Genomic DNA, 12,472 nt, shown 5'->3' on the forward strand with positions numbered 1-12,472 from the left:
ATAGGTCTGTTCAGGTTTTCTCTTTCTTCCTGGTTCAGTTTTGGTAGTTGATACCTCTCTAGGAATGCATCCATTTCTTCCAGGTTATCTAATTTGCTGACATAGAGTTGCTCATAATATGTTCTTATAATTGTTTGTATTTCTTTGGTGTTGGTTGTGATCTCTCCTCTTTCATTCATGATTTTGTTGATTTGGGTCATTTCTCTTCTCTTTTTGATAAGTCCGGCCAGGGGTTTATCAATCTTTTTTTTTTTTTTTTTTTAAAGATTTTATTTATTTATTTGACAGAGACAGAGACAGCGAGAGAGGGAACACAAGCAGGGGGAGTGGGAGAGGGAGAAGCAGGCTTCCCGCAGAGCAGGGAGCCCGATGCGGGGCTCGATCCCAGGACCCTGGGATCATGACCGGAGCCGAAGGCAGACGCTTAACGACTGAGCCACCCAGGCGCCCCCAGGGGTTTATCAATCTTGTTAATTCTTTCAAAGAACCAGCTCCTAGTTTCGTTGATCTGTTCTACTGTTCTTTTAGTTCCTATTTCATTGATTTCTGCTCTGATCTTTATTATTTCTCTTCTCCTGCTGGGTTTAGGCTTTATTTGCTGTTCTCTCTCCAGCTCCTTTAGGTGTAGGGTTAGGTTGTGTACTTGAGACCTTTCTTGTTTCTTGAGAAAGGCTTGTATTGCTATATACTTTCCTCTTAGGACTGTCTTTGCTGCATCCCAAAGATTTTGAATAGTTGTGTTTTCATTTTCATTGGTTTCCATGAATTTTTTTAATTCTTCTTTAATTTCCTGGTTGACCCATTCATTCTTTAGTAGGATGCTCTTTAACCTCCATGTATTTGAGTTCTTTCCGACTTTCCTCTTGTGATTGAGTTCTAGTTTCAAAGCATTGTGGTCTGAAAATAGGCAGGGAATGATCCCAATCTTTTGGTACTGGTTGAGACCTGATTTATGACCTAGGATGTGATCGATTCTGGAGAATGTTCCATGAGCACTAGAAAAGAATGTGTATTCTGTTGCTTTGGGATGGAATGTTCTGAATATGTCTGTGAAGTCCATCTGGTCCAGTGTGTCATTTAAAGTCTTTATTTCCTTGTTGATCTTTTGCTTAGATGATCTGTCCATTTCAGTGAGGGGGGTGTTAAAGTCTCCTACTATTATTGTATTGTTGTCAATGTGTTTCTTTGCTTTTGTTATTAATTGGATTATATAATTGGCTGCTCCCATGTTAGGGGCATAGATATTTACAATTGTTAGGTCTTCTTGTTGGATAGACCCTTTAAGTAGGATATAGTGTCCTTCCTCATCTCTTATTACCGTCTTTGGTTTAAAATCTAATTTGTCTGATATAAGGATTGCCACCCCAGCTTTCTTTTGGTATCCATTAGTATGGTAAATGGTTTTCCACCCCCTCACTTTAAATCTGGGGGTGTCTTTGGGTCTAAAATGAGTCTCTTGCAGACAGCATATCGATGGGTCTTGTTTTTTAATCCAATCTGATAGCCTCTGTCTTTTGATTGGGGCATTTAGCCCATTTACATTCAGGGTAACTATTGAAAGATATGAATTTAGTGCCATTGTATTGCCTGTAAGGTGACTGTTACTGTATATTGTCTGTGTTCCTTTCTGGTCTATGTTGCTTTTAGGCTCTCTCTTTGCTTAGAGGACCCCTTTCAAGATTTCTCGTAGGGCTGGTTTTGTGTTTGCAAATTCCTTTAGTTTTTGTTTGTCCTGGAAGCTTTTTATCTCTCCTTCAATTTTCAATGACAGCCTAGCTGGATATAGTATTCTTGGCTGCATATTTTTCTCATTTAGTGCTCTGAATATATCCTGCCAGTCCATTCTGGCCTGCCAGGTCTCTGTGGATAGGTCTGTTGCCAATCTAATGTTTCTACCATTGTAGGTTACATATCTCTTCTCCCGAGCTGCTTTCAGGATTTTCTCTTTGTCTCTGAGACTCGTAAGTTTTACTATTAGATGTCAGGGTGTTGACCTATTTTTATTGATTTTGAGAGGGGTTCTCTGTGTTTCCTGGATTTTGATGCCTGTTTCCTTCCCCAAATTAGGGAAGTTCTCTGCTATAATTTGCTCCATTATACCTTCTGCCCCTCTCTCTCTTTCTTCTTCTTCTGGGATCCCAATTATTCTAATGTTGTTTCGTCTTATGGTATCGCTTATCTCTCGAATTCTGCCCTCGTGATCCAGTAGTTGTTTATCTCTCTTTTTCTCAGCTTCTTTATTTTCCATCATTTGGTCTTCTATCTCACTGATTCTCTCTTCTGCCTCATTTATCCTAGCAGTTGGCACCCCCATATTTGATTGCACCTCATTAATAGCCTTTTTGATTTCTACTTGGTTAGATTTTAGTTCTTTTACTTCTCCAGAAAGGGTTTCTCTAATAACTTCCATGTTTTTTTCAAGCCCAGCTAGTATCTTTGAAGTGATGATTCTGAACTCTAGATCTGACATGGTACTAATGTCCGTATTGAGTAGGTCCCTGGCAGTCGGTACTACCTCTTGTTCTTTTTGTTGAGGTGATTTTTTCCATCTTGTCATTTTGTCCAGAGGAGAATAGATGAATGAGAGAACAAAATGCTAACAGAGTAACAACGTCCCCAGAAAATATACTCTAAACAAATCAGAAAAGACCTGAAGCAGTGGGAAAAGAAAGGGAAAGAGAGAAAAAAGGAAAAAGAAAAAAAAAAAAGTAAAAGATAAAGATAAAAACAAACAAAAACAGAACAAAACAAACAAAAAAAACCACAATATGATCAAATATGATCAGGCTGGTATATAGGTCAGTGCCACACACTAGATTTTGGGTGTATTTTGGTCTGTTAGAAGAAAGTGCCTCCCAAAATTTTAAAGAAAGAAAAACTTATATATGTACAAAAATAAGGGTTGATATGATGAAAGGATGGAATATGACTGTAAAGATGGAAATTATAAAAAATTTTATAAAAGGAATTGATAAGAAGTTGTTTGAAAAAAGAGAGAAGAGGATTTAAAAAAAAAAAAAGAAAAACGAGAGAATGTGATCAGGCAGGGGAGTAGAAAAAACCATACACTAGAGATTTAGGGTATATTTTGATCTGTTAGAAGAAACTATCTCAAAATTTTAAAGATAGAACAACTTATATATATATGCCAAAACTACGGGTAGCTACTATGAAGGGATAGAATATGACTCTAAAAATGAAAAATAAAAATGTTTTTTTAAAAAAGGGATTGATAAGATGTTGGTTGAAAAAGGGAAAAAGAAAAATTCAAAAAAAAAAGTTAAAAAAAAATTAACTTTGAAAGACTAAAGAATCATGGTAAAAAAGCCATGGATTCTATGTGCAGTATTCCCCTAGCGCTGGAGTTCTGCCGTTCTCACTGATCGGTAAACTTGGTCTTGGCTGGCTGTTCTCGCTGATCTTCTGGGGGAGGGGCCTGTTGCCGTGGTTCCCAAATGTCTTTGCCGGAGGCGGAATTGCCCCGCCCTTGCCGGTCCGGGCTAAGTAATCTGCTCGGGTTTGCTCTCCGGAGCTTTTGTTCCCTGCAAGCTTTCCGTACAGCTTTGGAGGCGGAGAGTGAAAATGGCGGCCTCCCAGTCTCCGCCCCGGCGGAGCCGAGAACTCGGGGTCCCGCTCCTCAGTGCGCCCCCAGAGAAAAGCCATCAGTCACTCCCGTCTCCCCGGTCTCCGGCCGCACTCCGCGCTCACCCGGCCTGTGACCGCGCCTTTCTATCTGGCACCCGACCCCGGGTGGAGTCTCCACACCCAGCAGATCCCCGCGGTGCGCTCCCGCGCCTCTCCTCCCGGGGGAAGAAGGTGAGTCTCCCCGGATCTGCCGCTTGTTGGGTCCCTGCTGGAGGAGCAGTGGCTCGACTGTGCCGCGGATCACGGTTTATGGCAACCCCGAGCTGAGAGCCCGCGCCTGGGCTCCGTCTCTGCAGCCGGCTTCCCTGCTCCGATACCTGGGAGCTCTGCCGCACTCAGGCACCCCCGGTCTTTCTGTGACCCCGAGGGTCCTGAGACCACACTGTCCCGCGAGGGTTCCACCCCCCGCTTAGCCACCAGAGTGACGTCCCTCAGCGGAGCAGACTTCTAAAAGTTCCGATTTTGTGCTCCGCGGCTCTATCACTTGCCAGAAGCGGCCGACGGAGGCCCCTCCCCCGCCGTCTATCCTCCCGAATATCGCCTCGGATTCACTTCTCCGCACGTCCTACCTTCCAGAAAGTGGCCGCTTTTCTGTTCAGAGAGTTGTTGCTATTCTTTTCTTCGATCTCCTGTTGAGTTTGTAGGTGTTCAGAATGGTTTGATCCCTATCCAGCTGAATTCCTGAGAGGAGACGAAATCCAGGTCTCCTACTCCTCCGCCATCTTGCTCCGCCCCCCTGGATATTTATTTTCTTAAGACCCATATATATTTTCTACTTTTAACTTATGAAAAATTTTTTATCGAGGTACACTTGACGTAACATTGTATTATTTTCAGGTGTACAGTGTATTCAATATTTGTATATATTGTGAAATGATCGCCACAGTATATCCCGTTAACATCCACCACCATATGTAGTTAACATTTTTTTTCTTGTGATAATAACTTTTGATTCTTTATTTTTTATTTTCATTTTTTTAAAAGATTTTATTTATTTATTTGACAGAGAGAGACAGCGAGAGAGGGAACACAAGCAGGGGGAGTGGGAGAGGGAGAAGCAGGCTTCCCACTGAGCAAGGAGCCAGATGTGGGGCTCGATCCCAGGGCCCCAAGATCACGACCTGAGCCAAAGGCAGTCACTTAATCAACTGAGCCACCCAGGCGCCCAGTTCTTTCTTTTTTAAACTTATTTATTTGAGAGAGGGTGAGTGAGATGCGCTCACACCAGTTGGGGGAGGGGCAGAAGGAGAGGGAGTGAGAATCTTAAGCAGACTTCACCCTGAGTGGGGAGCCCAACGCTGGGCTTGATCTAATGACCCTGAGATCATGACCTGAGCTGAAACTGAGAGCTGGCCGCTCAAACTGCCAAACCACCCAGGCGCCCCATAACTTTCGATTCTTGACACAAGCGTGCAAGTCTGGTATTTTTATCACGATGCAGACTTGGGCTTCAAAGCCCTATCCAGAAATTCAAAAATCTCTTGCTCTTTTTATTATAACATGCAGCCTAAACTCAGGGCAATTCAACACAATTTGGAGTCCAAACTTTCCTGCCAAAATCTAAGTTCTGATGTTTGCATTTCTGAGCATAATGTTCATGGCTTCCTGTTGACTTAGCAGCACTTCCAGAAGCATTTTGGGCCCTCTGACAGCAATCAAGCCCTCAGCCACCATGCTCCTGAGAGAGACTATCTGATAGATATATTAACTTTCCAGGCTTCTATCTTCCCTAAACACAGTCTATGCCGTGATAGCCTCAGAAGGAATATCTCTGATGAAGTTATTTCAGATATAACTCTAGAAAAGCCTTCACAAGAATAAATGTTACTATTATGCCCTCCACTTGTATTGAGAGTAAGCCCCAAATGGTATCACCAGGTGCTCTTCCCGTGGCAAGTACCACAAAGGGCTGAGACAGGGGGCTTGAGGAATAGCTTTTAACAATGTCCAGGGGCAAACAAATATATGAACAAAAGCATGAGGAGCGCCTGGGTGGCTCAATCGGTTAAACATCTGCCTTCGGCTTGGGTCATGATCTCAGGGACCTGGGATTGAGCTCTGCATCGGGCTCCCTGCTCAGCAGGGAGCCTGCTTCTCCCTCTCCCTCTGCTGCTCCCCCTGCTTGTGCTCTCTCTTCCTCTCTCTCCATCTCAAATAAATAAATAAAAACATTCTCATTGTCTTCAAAGGAAATCCAAACTTCTTAAAAAAAAAAAAAAAGCATGATTCCTCAGATTGGGCATGAGAATGATTTTCAAAGGAGGGAAGGATGCTCACATGCTCACTTGAGGCAGAATACTAAGGAGCGAGAGTAGGAGCTGAGACCCCAGTGGTCACTTCAGACCTTGTGCAGAAGGGAAAGGGGCTTAAGGTGGTGATTTCGTGTGGAGGGTTGGGGGGTTGGAGGGTGGGGGAGTAGTCTTAGAGCTATGTTTGCATAGTAGGCTCACCATTTTCCTACCTACTGTGTATTTATTTGGGGTGACTTTGGGAGCAGGTCATTGGAGTTTATGAGGGTCTAGAGTCCCTCAGATATCCTGGGGTACCATCACTGTGAGATACAGAGTCAGAAGAAGACAGAGTCACTGATCATGACATCAAGACATTTGGTAGAATGAGTGAAAAGGAAGTTGTGTTGGTAACACGTATCTGAACCAGGTTTCTATAACATTTAAGAACATAGAATTGAAGATATTTTCCGTAATGTTGGTAAGTCCCCTGTTGTAGGGCCCATGTCATAAAGCCCCATTTTAGCTCATAGTCTCTGGCCGACCAAGACAGTTCCTCTCATCCATTTTCGGCTTCTAAAATTTTGTTGACTTCTTTCTTCTGCTGACAGTTCATCTCCAATTTTCTTTGTCCTTATGGGCTTCAGTCATTAGAAACTCCCCTTCATGGTTTTGGGACAAAGTTGACACAAAGAGTTTGTTCAGTCTTCCATGTTTTTCCATAGGACTTAGGAATCTCTCCTGGTCCTGCTCTGAATCTGGATGTTTGTGTCCTTCTCTCTCTCTCAATAGAAATGCCAGTGTCACGGGCTTGCATGGGCTTGTGTTCTTGACTTCAGGAAGGTTTGGACCAGGCTGGAGTGGCCAAAAGATGACATGTTCTGAGAGGTGAGTGGCTTCAGTGCATCCCAGGTATGCTCACCGGGGCCCTGCCAACTCGTAGACCATCACGAGTGCTATGATGGACGAGCACCTGGTCCCGGAGAAGTCAAGGCAGGAGAGGATATAAAGGAGGGTTCAAGGAGTTTCAAAGTTTGCATTGGTGAAGGTCCCTGCTACAGAGCACCAGATTGCAAGGGGTTGAGGGATGGGAGGAGACAACACGGAGTGGTGTGGGCACACACAGAGAATTCCAGATGTTGGCCAGAGTCGGAGTCCAAGAGGAGAGGGAGGCTGAAGGCTGGAGGGAGAGAAGTCAAAGAGTATGTTTTAGGAGGGAGAAGTGTCTTGTTTGGCTTGTGGGGGGATGAGCTAATCTTGCATAATGGGATTAAAGTTTTCTTTGCTTTTATCTCTGAGACTTCCATCTTTCATCTTTAAAACAGGGATTAGAAAGAATTTGTCATAGGTTTATGAGGATTAAATAGGAAAATGCAGGAGTAACGCTTAGTACAGTGCTTGGAACATTATAAACATGTAACACATGGTACTTATTTTTAATATTTTATTGCTACAGATTTGTGAAGGGCTCATTCCAGAATCTTGAAAATATTACTTACATTTAAAATCTTGGTATATTATATTTATCACTTTATGGGGTACAGTTGATAAATAAATAGGATTTCACATATTTTGAAAGATTGGGCTGGAAACAGGTCCAAAGAAGCATTCTTTTTATCTCTCGTGTACATATGGAAATTATACATTTTAATTAAGTGCTATTACATGAGCCAAATTCCCTCCTCATGCATGTTGGTGGGAGTTTCCCTTTTGGGAGGGAGAATTTGGTTTGGGACTTATTACTTACATCTGCAAAAGGAGTAAGGAAGAGCAAGAACAGGACATTCTCTGATAAGCAATTTGACTGTTTTTTCATTTTGACCTGTAATCTGTAATCCAAGATTGGGGTAACTTTTTTATCTATTAAAAAAGAAACCCTTTTCTATAGGCTGGAATGATCTTGTTTAAGCAAGGATAAATCATAGATGATAGAGAGACTTTTCTCTTGGAGTAATCCATCTCTGTGCTTTTTAGTGCAAACTTCATAAAAAAAAAAAAAAAGAGCCAAAAAATGGGGGTGGGTGGGGTACAGTCAGGAAACCAAGGAACAAAATCTTTTTCTTTTTAAAGAAGACACCTGTGATGCCAACTAGTGAGCGTGGCCACATGGGGCGGAAAGGAATTAGTTACAGTCCTAAACAAGGGATAAATGCATCTGGTGTCAGATTAACTCCAGCAAACAGTCTTGCTTAGTCCAGAAAGCTCCAACTCAAAAGCGTGCTGATTTCAGCGTGAGAAACGGATGTGTGAAGACAACTTTTCAATAAGCCAAGTGTGATGGGTGCATCTTAGGTGGACATAGAGTAACATCAGTTGGTCTTAAAAACATGATGTCGAGTGCAACAATAAGAAAAAAGACTTTATATGATGCTATTATATCATTTAAAGCCACACGTGTGCACACAATAACCCTACCGATTTCTACAGAGATGCACGCATTTAAGGACATATATCTAACAGAGAGGTTACCTAAGAGGCAGGGGGGAGGAGTGTGGGGATCAGAGATAAGAGGGGGAAGAATAAAACAAGAGAGGGGCTTTGCACAGACTGATAATGATAATGTGCTGTGAATTGACTACGATTTTAAAAGAGAGAAGTCTTGTAGTCGTTGGTCTTCTCCTTGTGGCCGTATCATCGGTCTGATGCAAAGGCAAAGAAATTTCAGGCAAACATGCTCTCCTAGTGGTAACGGGTTCTAGGATTCCTCAGAGCGTTTTGGGATCGCTTCCAGAACGTAAAACCAACCAAAGGAGCATTGGTTTCAGCCAAGTGTCAGAAGCAGGGCACCACCGGCGTCAGAACTCCAGGGGGCGCTCCTCACACAAGCAGGGGATGGCTGCGACCTGCCCACCTGGGCTGGAACCCTGAGCCGCACTCCTGCTTTTTCAGGGGCTGTCTCCCAGGGTATTTTTACGACTTATGTTTGGACCTCGTTCTGGTGGAAAAGTTATTTTATGAAGGATGAAAATAAGCAAGCTCGGAAGTACGTCATGGCATTTTTACAGTGAGAGAAATAGGAATATACGAGAGCACGGATGGAATACCTTAAATATTTTATCACTCAGTTTTTTTCCCCCCACTCATAAGATGCTTGCTTCAGCTGCCTCTTGTCTATTGGCCTAGAAGAGTTCTTGGAATGAGTTTGAGCTTTGATCTTGTATGGTCCATCTTGCTAGCAGGGATTCTCAAAATGCAGTCCTTGGACCAAAAGCACCAGCATGGAACTTGTTAGAAATGCAAATTCTCAGGCCCCACGGGAACCTCTTAGAACCACGAACTCTGGGGGTAGGGCCAGACCACCTGTGGTTTCACTAGCCCTCCAGGTGGTTCTGAGCCAGTTAAAGCTCTAGACCAACTGATCTAGACCCCTGTGTCTTAATGGTGGCTCTACAGACTTTCCTCATTTGTAACCTGCCAGCTTTTTATAAGCCAAGGAGTTTTTAAAAACTCCCAGGCCAAACCATAGACTCCTACATCGGAATCTCTAAAGGGTAGGGCCCAGACATCAGTATTTTTTGTTTCTCCAGATGATTCTAATATGCTGCCAAGTTAGAGAACTGTTGTTCCAGAACAGGGCTTCTCAAACCTCACTGTTCACTTGAATCAACAGAGATCATGTTATAATACAAGTTCTGATTGAGTAATGGGATGGGGCCTGAGCTTCTGCATTTTTTATAAGTCTCCAGGGCATACTGCTGCTTCTGGATCGCCAACCACACTTGGAGAAACAAGGACATGGGGTTAGTGCTCTTTCCTTAGAAGAAAGAGCATTAACTGAGGGTTAGTAGATCCGTGTTAGAGGGTGGAGGAGGAGGGGCAGTCTTCTCATTGAGAAGGCACTTTGAGACTGGAAAACAAAGCTGGCGAGTCCATACAAGATACACAGAATTTTATTCAGGATAACTTACTGATGGGGGGATCATGCGGGTGACAACCCAGGGCTATGCAGCTCTTCTCCACAAAGTCTGGACCTTAGTCCACAGATTTTATAGAGCAATGGGACATGCAGAAGGGCATTGTAGTGAGATCAAAGGGTTCACATGCACCTAATTGACAGTTAACTTTTCATTAGATCTCGTGGTACCATTTGTGTCAGGAAGAAGAAAGACTGTTATTTTTTACAAACTTACAGAGGGCCAAAGCAAAGCTCCCCCCATCCTAGCCTTGGCGGGTGTATCTAAGGTACATATATTAATCACCAAGGGGCCCAGAGCAAGTAGCCCCAAGAGAGGACATGACCAAGATGGCGGGCCAAAGATGGAGTTGGTACCGTCAGCAGTCCTATACCTGGCTTCCTGGTCATGGTTTATCCGGAGGCCATCTCGCTTGGACTGCCACCTCAGTTCTCCGGGCCAACGTCTGTCCTCCTTACTTCCTTCATAGGGATGTTGAGAACACTGAATGAGTAATGCAGAGTTGTTTCCCAGGCGTGGGCATGTAGCCCATGAATTTAGAGAGTGTGTGGAGAAATATTTAACATTTTTAATAGTTGTGAGTTTATTGTTGTGAGTACTTCACTTAAAGCAAGTGATACTGGCCTTCAATATATAGCAGCTATAAAGCTACCTTTTTTTTTTTTTAAGATTTTATTTATTTATTTGAGAGAGAGAGCACAAGTGGGGTGAGGGTCAGCGGGAGAAGCAGACTTCCTGCTGAGCAAGGAGCCTGATGTGGGACTCGATCATGACCTGAGCAGAAGGCAGACCTGTAACGACTGAGCCACCCAGCACCCTAAAGCTACCTTTTAAAAGACATGTTACTTGCACTTAGAAAGTGAGGCCATTTAAATAAATAATAGTAGAGGTCATCAACAGACAAAATTAATGAAGGTAGCATGGGAATGACTCAGGTTTGGGAAATGCTGAGAAAGCAGACACAGGAAGAGTTATGAGAGCTTAATAAAAAAAAAAAATAGCCCTTGAGTTTGATTGGCGAAATGAGATTATATGTTACATCATTTGAGGGATAGGCATTCTGCAACACTCATGTTGCACTCAGGAGTGATGGACTCATTATTCAAAAAAATATTTATTGAGTGCTTGCTTTGCACTGGATACTCTTTTGGTCACTGGGGAGAGACAGAAACAAATCATTTATGTCTACAAGGAAATTATAGAAAGGCAAGAGGTCATGAAATAAACCATAATATGCACTTTTTAATTTAATATTTCATTATCAAATATGAAAAAAAAGTCTTGCTCACTAACAGCTAGGAAAGCTGCTGTAACAAAATCATTCATGCACAAATCACAATCAGGGAAAGTCAAAAGTTTCCGTTCTGACAAATTCTAATGGATTGGCCACATTTACCAGACATAGGGAAAGGAGCCAGGCTCCTGCGCCTGGGCTGATTTCTTTTTTTTCTTTTAAAAGATTTTATTTATTTATTTGACAGAGAGAGACACAGCGAGAGAGAGAACACAAGCAGGGGGAGTGGGAGAGGGAGAAGCAGGCTTCCCGCTGAGCAGGGAGCCTGATGTGGGGCTCGATCCCAGGACCCTGAGATCATGACCTGAGCTGAGGGCAGTCGCTTAACCATCTGAACCACCCAGGCGCCCCAACCTGGGCTGATTTCTTGAACTAACTAAATGGTCTTTGTGTAGTTATGTTATAAGGATGCTTTGTGACAGTCCATTAGGACAGAAGCTCAATGAATCTGAAAGTCACTGACTCTGACTCAAAATAAGAATTTCTAAGATTCCCAAATGAGGAGGCAGGAAGGAATCTAGCATAATTCAACCATAGCTTGTGGTCCTCAGCCTCTGCCCCTGAGCCTGTGTGGGGCTTGTCGACTGGTCATTTTCTGTTTTATTTGTTTAACACTTTGGGAACAAATAACTCAACCTCCTCTGGGCTTCAGTGTCCTCACCCGTGAAATGACACGATCAGGCAGTCACCAGGTTCTCTTTAGATGTAACATTTTGGTATGTATGATTTTAAATTTGAGGAGGGGTGTCTAATGAGGAATACAGAGGGGAAGAGCCGAGGGCTTATTAAAAGTGTAGTTAGACGCTGAATTGTAAGAATAGCATTTTCTAATAGTGTCTTTGTCCAGTCAAGGTTTATGATCCCATCTGATAATAGCACCTGGAGGAGGGGGTGTGTTAAAAATAAAAATGAGATAAAAAAATACTTTATTTGAACTTATTCGTAATGCTGATTCTTCTCTTCGATCTGAGGGTGTTAAAGCTGTTGAAAATGTGCCCTGAACTGGGTCTATCCAGACAAAGTGAAGGCGGAGTCAATGTGAGATGAATTTAATGTAGCCAATAAAAAGAGTGACATAAGCGCCCCCTCTTTCACCAACATCCATATAGAAATGGACAAAGAAAAATTCTCCATTTTTAATCGTAGGGCTTGGGGAATTGAAATGCAGCCATGCTGGCTTGTGCCTCTCCATTCTGGCTTGCTCGAATATAGAGGCACGGAGAGGACTGTTCCAGGCAGGCCTCCCTCGCCTGTTACCTGCCATCTGGAGACAGAGGTCTAAGATTTATCTTACTTTAACCAAGAAGGAGCCAAAGGGAGGATGGAAATCTGATGGCTTCGTTGCTCCATGTGGAAAAGAAACAGACTGGGTGAATTTGTGTAGGATCCCC

This window comes from Phoca vitulina, unplaced genomic scaffold, assembly GCF_004348235.1.
Source record: "Phoca vitulina isolate PV1807 unplaced genomic scaffold, GSC_HSeal_1.0 scaffold37, whole genome shotgun sequence".
Lineage (NCBI taxonomy): Eukaryota > Metazoa > Chordata > Mammalia > Carnivora > Phocidae > Phoca > Phoca vitulina.